The 12,264-nt window shown below is 31.6% G+C and overlaps 1 long non-coding RNA gene across 1 annotated transcript; it reads left to right on the top strand.

The window, feature by feature from the left end:
- Positions 1 to 345: 345 nt before the first annotated feature.
- LOC149986750 (uncharacterized) lies at positions 346 to 1,960 on the top strand. Its single transcript, XR_016499651.1, has 2 exons — positions 346 to 476; positions 739 to 1,960. It is a non-coding gene; the product is annotated as an uncharacterized LOC149986750 (long non-coding RNA).
- Positions 1,961 to 12,264: the final 10,304 nt, after the last annotated feature.

Here is a 12,264-nt window from a genome sequence, read left to right as displayed (position 1 = left end):
GGGCCGCAGGAAACGGCAGGCAGAGGATCGTTAGCATAGGCAGGCAACTGATCACTAGCCAGGCATAGGATCGTGAGCATTGGCAGTGCATGTACCGAGCGAAAAATTGACTGACGGCAACTGTAGTTGAGTGCTGGAAACGCCATCTTCTTCGCTAGACTGGGTCAGATTTGTTGACAGACAAATGGCAACGCCTGAGAAAAGAAAAGAAAAGAAAAGTGACCTGGATAATATCTGCCTCAGTGATGGTACACCAGAGAATTGACTATTTCTCATCATCCTCTGGTGAAGCCCACTGCTCGCACAGATGGCAGCTTAAAAAGCATCTTCTCAGACATCACACGTAAATTAACATGCTTCCTACACAAATGATGACTAATCTGTCTTGCCTCATCAGTCAGGCCTGGTTGTGGTCCAATTCGCAGTTTCTGTCCACGGCAAACCATGCATCAGTGGCTGATAACAAATCAGCAAATGTGAGTGAACCATCCCAGATGTGATGGTGTATCAAATATTTAACCTAGTGGGAATTCGTGAATTGTAGAACTGCGAACTATTTCAAATAAACCGCAGAAACTTGGGTTCAGGGTTTTGGCTGGAGGGTGCTTGTTAGTAATTTCCAATTGGGCGAAGTTTGTGCTGGTTAAGTTCAAAAGTTCATGTGTGTGCTCTCATGGCTAGCTAACTCATTACTCTACCTCTTGAATCTTTGCTATCCATCATGGGAATGATATCAAGGCTACGCTTGGTGCACGTACAATATTCCAGCCTTGGGTGTCCTCGACGAATTAACTGATGCTCGGCACGTAGCAAACATAACCAGTGTCTTTGATGAAGTGAGGTACCCGCGCCAGAGCTTGAAGAGGGGATGGTCCAAAACGGGCACGTTGTCTTCACAATGTGGCATCGTCGCGTTTGATACTTCGATGGAGCCACTCTTGAGGCGATCCGCTCCTCACGGGCGCCCAGTACCTCCCCTGAACCTCTAATTTACTATAGCACTTTTATAGGAAATTGAAATTGGGTTCTCATGTATTCTGCACTTGAGACATGTGGGTTTCGTGACTAACTTGAACAGTTCGATAGTTCGCTAGCAACGGTTAGAGCAGGCAGCGATCGTGGGGAGAGACAGGACACGTGCAGCACACCAATCTCAATTTCATTTACTCCTAATGTTAGCTGGTTTTCTATTTACTTTGACATCGCTAGTGGCTACTAAAAACCGGCGAGTTCATTGACCTGTCTGATAGTCCTTTCAAGGCCAGAGCAGGGCGATGGAACAGCTGCAGTGCGATGCTCAACGTCGTGGAGATCTTCGAAAGAATACCGAGAATACGAAAAAAATCTGCGAACAAACCAAGCGGCTTCTCATGGTCGAAGAGACGAGTGCAGTACCGTCATGTACGTTTAACTGCGGAAGCTTCAGAACGAATCGAGAACAGAGCAACATTGTATACGGACTGGAGGTGTATCAAAACACATTGGAAGCCTGAGGGATGGGGAGAGAGAGAGAGAGAGAGAGAAGGTGACCGGCGCGAGGAATGATCTTCGTGTAATACGCAAAGTACTGAGATGTTGAGAACTGATAGAATTGACAAGAAAGGAATGTACATGAGTGGTGCTACTTGCAAAACAAATGCTAGAATTTCGAACAAAAATCCAAAATCTGAGCACGCTGCACCTTGTACTTAAGTTCCTGTTGTTAGGGCTCTGCCTTTCATTAGGTTCTGAATGGGAAAAGTCATCTCTAAGTACACAAGCAGAAAGGCGAGTACTTCTGCATCCTGGCTGTTGATTCCGCCAAGTTGATAGTTCATTCAAGGTCAGTAAGAATTCAACACCTTGCGAATGTGATTGGTTGTGTGAGTCCCGTGCTCGAGGCTGGGTCACCTATACAAGCAAGATCAATTTCGGTGTAAATTAAAATTTCAATTAGAGAAACCTTTTCCAAGAACCACAACAGCTCTCGGTACTTGCATTGTAAGCTGTGCTTTCTTATGCATGTTTCTGTGCAATGATGATTGAACTACCACAAAAGCCACTAATGAGCCACCTTAAGATTGTCCATTTGTAGCTTTCCATTGGTAGGTTTATTCAAGTACAGTGTCTTCAAATAGATTGAACTCCATTAAGCTTCAAAATCGAGATAAGAGCATCTTATTAAAATATCGCAAAACACTGACAGCCTCGGAACAATTTATCCCAAACTTCCAAAACTTTCATACCTCCACCCTAACCGTATGCAAATTGTCACGATTTACTCTAGTCGACTGGTGTCAATAATTCAGCTGACAAGCTCCTGGTCCAAACATGATACAAGTGTCCAATTCCTTATCTTCACTTTACTCGTCGTCCTTGCACTCCAAGTGGTCGAGGTTGCGAGTCTGTGTACCTTTACCCTGGCAGTTGATGCACATGAGCGCGCCAGACTCTTAGTAATAAATATACTTTGAGACTTCCCAACCCACCACTGCCAAGCTCAAGTGTGATGCACCCCGCCACAAATTTAAACTTAAAATTATTGAAATCTAATGACCTGGGATGGCAAACAAGGTCTGTCTTTCTTCCGGATCTTGGAAAAGTTTCGCCTGCAATTCGTACAAGATATCAGCCGTAATTCCAACGGTCAATCTCGCTGCTTCAACACTGATCATCACTAAGTAATCCTGGTAAAATTCCAACTACTGCATCACCAACGCAAAGTTGCTACCTCTCCCTCCTCCGCTTATCAATCTAGCTCCACAATTAACGATGTTGATAGGGAAGACTTCGCAGAGGCAGAAACCGAAGCCAGCGAGAAGTCTCGAGACGACATTAGAACTTGAGCAACAACGCCACGTATCCTGCAGCACCTTGCCGAACTTGGATCTGGCGGAGGATCCTGAGAGCGTGGCATCACCAGGCCACTATTATATAAGGCAAATCGATAATTTTGCCCATGAGTCCTACAACAGAACATCTCAGCGACCCTCCATTAAGCTCTCATGAATGACCTAAACTAATATTGGCATACACAATGCATGTGGTGTTTTGTCATGCTAACTGCTCCTCATTTTTTTTTGGATTAGTTGCAATGACCGAGGCACCTAACACACCATTTCATGCAACCAAATATGGCTTGAAGTATGGAGTAGAGCCATATCAATGAGATTGTGCATATTGTAGATGGTGTCAATTTGTTGTTTGTTTTGTGTGAAAGTTAAGCAAGTTGGAATCAACCATAGGTTGACGTATTGTATTGGATACGTTGTCAGTTATATACTGAGTAACAAGGATTATCTAGTGGCAGGTTTTGAGCAAGTTTTGATCAAAAATCAGAGTCAGCAACCACCGACAAGTGTTTTGCCTTCAAGTACCGCTGCAACTCGACCGTCGGATAAAATAAAATCAAGCCAACCGTCGCACCACTAGCACTCAAATCTAAATTCCTTTGTCACACCACATTTCAACTACAGGACCAAGAGAAAAACCGCTCTATTACAGCTTAAAAAGAAATCTAAAAGACAACGTAAGAATGTCGCTTGAAGACTAGTTCCCCTAACAATTAAATTTTCGTATTTTGAACCAATGCCACCGACAACCTTTAACCCGTTGTTGCAATTCCAGTACTGCCTTATCGATCTTGTTGGAAAGTCTAGTAAACCCGCCTAAAAAAAGACTAAGCTTCTCTTTGTACCAACCACCCATCCAATAGCCACCAACTTCCTCAATAACAAGCTCACTTCAAATACAGAGACAAACAATGCCATTGGTTGCGATATGTAACCGCAAGAAAAGTGCGGAGCTCAACAGCTGCATCACCCACAACTTGTGGAGCTACCAAAACAAGCCACATTGTCCAAGCTTACATACTAAACCCGAGTGTGCATCATCTTTGACGCTCCTCAATTACTACATGTCATTTAGGAGCACGTTCTGGTCACACTTCATTAACACCAACAACCCCACAGTAAGATGGATCGTCACAAGGCAAGTTGTGATTCTTTGGAATGTCGCAATGGATTGTCGAGGGAGAGTCGACTCCTCAAAATAGAAAACAAAGGCACCAACGCAGCCTTGTAAAACTACAAGGAGGCAAGGCCTTGACAAGGTTGTAGCTTCACTACAGCACGAACCACTAATACTGCCACCGACGAAAGAGAAGCAAAAAAAACATGAAGAAGAAAAAAAATTATGGCTGAAGTTGAGCCTCTGCCACCACAGCAACAAAGCCAGAGGAACCACAGCCCTCCTAGAATTGCCGCACGCACAAAACCTAGGGAGCAGAGAGAGGCGCAAACCGCCAAAAAATGCGGAGTTCAAAAATCATGAATGAAAAAACACAAGGAAAAGAAGAGGGAGAATTCGATCGAGCGGGGGACCCCTAATGCCAATCGCTTCAACGATGGTGGAATCTCCCGGTACTAGGTTGTTTTGGTGCGACAAAGAGTTCAGTGGCGCTCCTTGTTCCGTTTCAAACTTGATTGCTTAAGTTTGGCCTTAGCGGCCTTGCCTTAAAAATAGTAGGAAGTACTTTTTATATCAGAAGACAAAGTGGTCTGTTCTTCCTTTGGTTTCTCTTCAAGAGATTCTTCTATCACCGTTGGCGGAAAATTATTAAGAACACAAAAAGGAAATTCTTCAAGTAGAAGGTGATACGAGTATGACCAATTGAGCAAGCCAGTCAACAACTAATTATGCACCTTTGGTTGGCTTAAACTTGCCTCCTTGAATTTCCACTCATGTGACTTCAACTTTGTTCCACCATCATCAGTCACTACGGCTTAGATCATCATCATTTTTTTTTTTTTTTTTTTTCTTTTTTTGGCAATTCAATATCTGGTCAAGTAATCCAACTATTAAGGAATGGGGCTTAGAGTGCTCTAATATTTGGTGTATCTAATGCATCTAACACATTTGATTTTTGAGATTCAGTGCAGAAGTATCAACGACAAAAGCTGAGATCTCCATTGAGTACATTTGGAGAGCCATATAAAGTAGGAATTCTGAGGTACCATCTCTCAACACCCTGTATTCATTTCGTTTGTAGGATAGAATTGGATTAGTTGATGATTGCGAGCTTGTTTGCACCATTTTGTGGTGTAATTTAAGCAATAGCAGGAGAGCATTGTTGCCAAGCAGACATCGGAAATAACAAGAACTTCAGTAATATGCCATCGTCAATCATGGAAGGTTAGCCACAATGAAGCTTCGGAATGAATCAAGTCCGGATAGGCTTCTCTTCCTTGTCTAGACTTGTTATTGACACCTTTGCATTCTATGAGAATTTTCAGATCAACTGCTTAGAGCACAATTTTTTTATAATTGAATGTTTGATCAATCAACATTGAACCGTGGTGAGCCTAGGTCGTATGATAGATGAGATGGCTAGGATGAAGTTAGGTTGAATGGGATGAAACTTGATGGATGAACTCGGTTAAAAGGGGATGAATTTTCATTCATGGATGAAAACCATTTGTGGATGAAAACTCATTTGCAAATGAGAAATTATTCTTGGATGAAATTTTAAACTTAGATGATTATTATTATTAGATAAAAAAAGAAAAAAAATTAAACTAAAATAAAATAAAATAATAAAAAAAATTTCTTTCAAGTGTATGGTTTTTATATTGTTAAGTAGCTTACGTTGTTACAGATGTGTAAGTGTGAATTTTAACTAGTTAGTGAATTAAAGGTTTTAATAAGTAAAAGGTCATTTTATATAATTAATTCATAAGTTAATTCATAGTTGTGAATTAGAATAAATTTTCCACTAAACAGATTTGTTTAGTTCATAATTGAGAAGTTATAGGATTTATTAGATATTGATTAAATAATAATAATTTTTACAGTTATTAAATTGGGATAGACTTCAAATTAATAGAAGTTTTTTTTAATTCACATTGTATTACAATACTATAATAGTGGTTAATTCTAAATTGTAATATTATATCTTTTATTACTTGATTTAAGAAGTATTTGCTTCTATCACGAATGAAGCTCTTTGGACATTCAAATTAGATGATGATATGATTGAACAAAAAAATAATAGCATAAATAACATCATTGGTTTTGACTAACTTAGCCTCGATTTACTTAATGAGGTATTTAGTAGCTACTATAATATATCTTATTCTATTAAAAGAATTGTTTTTTTTATACAATCAATTTTCTATTTTTCAAATAGAACTAAAGGTAATAACAATTGAAGAGGTTGATATATTTGAAGGTCATTCTTAGCATATTTTTTACTTGCATTATATTTTTTGATATATTTATAAGCATCTTAAAATAATTTAAGCCAATAGTAACTAATCTTCAGTACTTTTTGGCCTGTCAAAGTATTAAAAAAGTAGGTTCTATATATATTATTATAATATATAGAAATAATGGATGGAATCTTCAAACCTATGACATATCTCTTCAATATTCTATCTACTTTGTAATGGTATAATTTGCATCCAATTGTGATAAAACGTTTGTTATTGATGCAATTTTTTCTATGCTCATTTTTAACAAGTTTGGAAGTAGGCCTTGTCTGATTAAAAACTTTGTAATGAATTCGTAGAAAATAAGAGAATATGCAATATTAAATAAATTCTCATTAATCAAAGAATTATTAATAAAAACAACCTTGGTTATCTTTAACAATTAAAAAAGATAAATTGCTTGTTTATACATCTTTTCATGTTTACATTCAACAATGTAGTCAAATATTTCTAAAAGAAGGATCCACCTAACAAGTCTATCACTAAAATTGGTTTTATTTACAAGGTACTTGATTGCCATGAAATCTACAAAGAAAATGTAATTTTTAAACTTCTTAATTAAGAATATTATTTTTCAATAATGGTATAGTTCTTCTCTACCATATTAAATTGTTTACTATCAAATGTTATTGGATAGTCTTTGCCATAACCACATATAGATTGACATATTATACTACTTATTCCTACAAAAGAAGCATCATAATACATATGAAAAAAAAAAAAATCAATTTGGTGGTCTTAAAATTAGATAAGTTCTTAATTTTTTTTTGAAGTATATTGAAGGCTCATTCACATTTAGTGATCCATTCAAACTTCAGAACCTTTTATTAAAGTTTGATGATAGGCATAGAATTAGTAGCATAATTATGTATAACTTTTAAATACCAATTTATATGGCCTAAGGTCTTTTCTACATCTTTTATATTTGAAGGTAGTACCAAGTATATAATGATCTTTATCTTTTATATATTTGATTCTTTGTCCTTATCTAATACTATATGTTTAAGTAAAACTCTCTTTTAACTACTAAAAAGATTTTATTAGAATTGAGTGCAATTTTTGCCTTTCTACAGTGCCAAAAGTTCTTTCTTTTATAATTAAAGTATGTTTCTTTAGTAGGTTAGATGCTAAATCATCAACAAATATAGTCATTGATTTGTAAAATAAGTCAAAGAATATATAAGTCATGATCTTTTAAAATGTTATAAGATCATTATAAAGTCTAAAACATATTACTATATTGATGAAGGCATCCTAAAGTGCAATAAAGGCATACTTATGGTAATCCTTAGGTACTATAAAAATCTCATTATTACTTAAATATCTATCTATAAATATATTTAATTTATAGCTTATTACATCATCAAGAATTATGTTAATAAAAGATAATAGAAAGTGGTCTTTTTTATATGCACTTTTTGAATTTTTTATAATGAATATGGATCCAAAGTTTTCCATTCTTCTTCTTTATCAAGACCATAGATGAGATCCAATCAATGATACCGTATAGTTAGATAAATTCTATTTGTAATAAATTTTAAAACTTTGTGTTTATTGTCAAGTATAATTTGATATTTATTTTCTTCTCATTTTACCTAATTGGCATTGAACATGACAACACATAATATTGAATTACTTTTAGAAAGATACATTTGAAGTTTTTATAAGAATAAAAAAAAAATCACAATATTCTATGACTAATGTCTTATATTTTAATCACCTTTTTATTAGTCAATTGAACATCTACTTTAATTCTTTGTGATTTCTTATATTTATTTGACACATCTATTAATTTTTAATCCATATATTGAATATGTGCTTATTTTTTAGATTCTCTATAATAATCATTTGAAATTGGGAAACGAATTCCAATATTAATATTAGTAATTAACTCATTAGAAGTTGTTTTGAAATAAAAATTGAAATAAGTATTTGAAATACTAGTATAGCAATAGAATTTCAAATACTTATTGTAATGCCTTATAGTTCTTTTTCTTCTTTTGTTTATCATATAGTAGATGATTTAAAGAGGATGGCATATTTGTCCACCAAGCCAATGCCAAAGTTTTATATCCACAAGGCATGGATTCAATAGAAGTTGTAATCTAATACAACCTAGACTAAGAAGGCAAATTTGTTAAAGTATTACAATTACTTTTAGAAGAAGATCAATCTCCAATAGTGCAACAAATTCATTTGAACTATAACTCTTGATAAAAAATATCCTATAGGTGTTATCAAGAAAATCAAGATCAAATATTCAACTCAATATTTGAATTTGTTTTTGATTGGAACTTTAAAGATGTCATTGCATGGAACAAAACTACTTATAAGCATTTCTACCTAGACATTGAATACTTTACAAAAAGAGTGCACCATAAAAACTATGGATCTAACACCTTCAAGCTTGGACAACAAAATTTAGAGTCCATATTTATTTGACTTTGCAATATATTAATCACTATTTATTTTTGCAATAATTGTAAATAAATTTAAGAAGATTGACTGCAAATATACTTGTTGATATGCAATAAAAAATACATCAATTAGGGCATGATTCTAAACAAATGTCTTTATATTGAATTGCATCATTTCAATTGCAATCTACATGCTAACAATTCCATTGGTCTATTCTTCAGCTTATACATCTATTACTATCTAGCCTATTACTGTAAACACAATGTACTATCTTGACTAAAGTTCATTGTATAAATACAAGAATTATATTAATACTACAATCAATGCAAGAGAGCCACATAGCCATCAAAGCAATACAAAGAAACATGCTTAATCCTCAAATCATGCAAGCAAGAGGCAAAAACATTGGATTAATTCAATGCAAATTATATATATATATATATATATATATAATCTAAGTTTTAGTAGTCTACAATAAGCCAACATTCAAATTATTTTATTCCTTTTAAGAATTCATTTAAAAATGCTTGATAAAGTGATTCCAAACAACAACCAATCTTCATTCTTTTGCTAATAATAACAAAGACCACACAACCTAGCTCATAACAACCAACAAGATTATAGAGCAATGTATACATGGCATAGTAGATTGTACTTTAAAATCCTCCACATTACAGGCAAAAATTGAAGATTAAAAGTACATCATTGACTACTAAGAAAATACCATTGGAGAACTTCAATATGCTTTAATATGTAATAAATACAAGTCCAAAGTGGCCAAAGGTATGGTTGTAGTTTATGAGACTATTTTAACATCTACTAGAAATGAGCTTAAAGTAGCCTAAGGTACAATTGCAGCTCACAAGGCTACCTTCTATATCATATACTAATAAGTCACAACATTTGAAATAGCCAATGAAATCACTAAACAACACCACAACAAACTTCTCATTACAATGCCCAATTATGTCAAAAGATATGTAAAGCTAAAGAATGAAGAGAGATGATGGCTAAGGAATTAGAGCAAAAGACTCAACAAATAGAACAAGAACACCTTATCATGAAAGCAGCTTAATCAAATTTTGAAACCAATCTTGCTAAATGAATTCAAAAGACAATACACATCATTGTTCTCAATGTAATGCGGGTAATATCTTTGTAATAGGCTGTGATTATTGTAGGTAGATAACAACTGCTTTTAATTCCATTGAGAATTAGTTTTTAATTTTAAAATTAAAGAATATAAATATTTAAAATTGATATTCATTTAAATTAAGATTTTTAGCATTTTTAAATATTTTAAGTATACCTATTTAAATTGATAGCCAATGAATGATGAGAATAATCTAAAAAAAGGTAACACAAGAGAAACGCAAAGTTTGAGCATAATGTCATAAAGTTGGTCTAATTAATGCATGAAATATACTAAATCATGTACTTCTACATAATTTTAAATCTAATACTTTTTAGTTATAAAGAATCATATTTACCATGCTCACAATTTTTTTTAATACAATTTTTTTTAATATAAAAAATATATAATTTAAAAAAATTCTTTTTAAACTCAATGTTCTATACATAATATTTTATTCAATAATACTCATTTATAAATAAATTCTTAAATTTTTAAGAATAAATTTGATAAACTCTTATAGCAAAATTTTCTTCTATTTATAATTTAAATAAATGTTTCTAACTAATCTAAATTAAAAATAAGGTTTATAAATCAATTTTATTTCCTTAAACAATATTCTAGATTTTTATGGTTTTAATTTGATCAAGTAACTTTTATTCAAATTTTGGTTTAATAGATGATTACAAAAGTATCAAATTGACTAGTATAATAATATTTTTAATCAAAATTTATAATTAGAAAATTTCTAAATTTTGAGATTTTTTTAATGCTAAGATATAGAATTTATTTAATTTAAGATTTTTTTAAGGATATTTTTTAAAGCACTAAATTAAAATTAGGATTAATAATTTTAAAAAATTAAATATTTATATATTTTTTACGAATAAATATTTTTTCATAAATCTCTTAAAAAATTCTAAAATCAAATTGTAATTAGATTAGAAATTATTAAACTATAAGATTTGTTTAGAATTTAATATTTTTTCAAGAGTAGGGCTTTCTTTTAGATTAGATTTAGAATCAAAGTTGTCTAGTTAGGGTGAATTACACCTATATTTAAGTAGATACTAGGTTTAGATTTTATTCAATACAAATTCTTCTAAAAAGATAGATTAAATTTGAAGGTTTATTTTCATGCTAAGCTCCAATGAATGGTAAAAATACGGATTAAAGAGAACTTTAGAAGCTTACATTTCATGCATATTAAGATTTAATAAGAGTTAAATCTTGTCAAATTTAATAAGAGTCAAGTTAATTTGTCAAATTTTGTATTTATTTCATTTTAGTTAACAAATATATGTATTATTAAGCATAAAATTCAATTAAAATAATATAAGATTTATTGCAAAAATTTATAAAATATTCAATCAATAACATAATTTAAGAAGTGTAACTTAAAACCTCGTAGTATTTTAAAATCAGAATTACAAAACAATTCTAAATGCATCCATTATTTTATGTATTTTTATTAAAACTATTTCATAAAACCGATAGATATATAGATTTATATTAATAAAAATATAATTAGTTATATATAATATACTAAAATTTACTATTCAATTTTATAATTTTACTAAAAAACTAATACATAAAAAATATAAAAATAAAGCAATTAAAGGTATAAATAGGAAATAAATTTTAGAGTTAAAATTTAACAAATATTACATTGTTTAATGGCAGGACTTATTTAGACAATAGTAGGCTGTTTTTATTAAATAATATACTATACAATATATGAATTCAAATAAGCTGGTATGTTGGATTTATGACTTGATGTCTTAAAGAGATAAAACATGTAGTACATTAGACTTTAAAAGTACAAAAAATAAAATAAAACAGATATAGGTATTTTTAAAAGACCATAGATAAACTTATATATATATATATATATATATATATTTATAAATATTTAATTTTTCTACATATAAATATATATAGATATGTTCTAAATACGACTTTAGAATAATAAAGACAAAAATCAAAATGCTACAAAATTTTGCAAAATTTAACTCAAAAAATATTAATCCTAATTTTTTGAATTAACACTAAATCCTAAACCATCAAAAAATTATGAGCAAGACTTAAAAGTTGTATTATATAGTGATTCTATTGCATTGTATGATTTAAAAGCATTGTGTTATGTAAACAAGTCCAAGAATTCGTCATAAATCAAATAAGGTTTTTAATAATCTTAAATTACCAAAATAAAATTTGAAATGCAAAATAAAATTTTTAGAAAGAAAAAAAAAATCATATAAAAAATGAATTCCTCTTATTTATTCTTATAAATAGATGATATATTTAGTTATGGTTTTTTTTTTTTATAGTAGAGTAACACATATATTTATATATGTACATACATATTTGAATAATAAAACATAAATTCAAATAATATGGTATACAAAAGAAAAAAAGAAAAAAAGAAACTTTATGCATCTTAAAATATTCTTTGATATTTAACAA

The sequence above is a fragment of the Physcomitrium patens genome, chromosome 21, assembly GCF_059467195.1.
Source record: "Physcomitrium patens ecotype Gransden chromosome 21, ASM5946719v1, whole genome shotgun sequence".
Lineage (NCBI taxonomy): Eukaryota > Viridiplantae > Streptophyta > Bryopsida > Funariales > Funariaceae > Physcomitrium > Physcomitrium patens.
The sequence above is the reverse complement of the archived record's forward strand: the minus strand, read 5'-3'. Positions and strand labels throughout refer to the sequence as shown.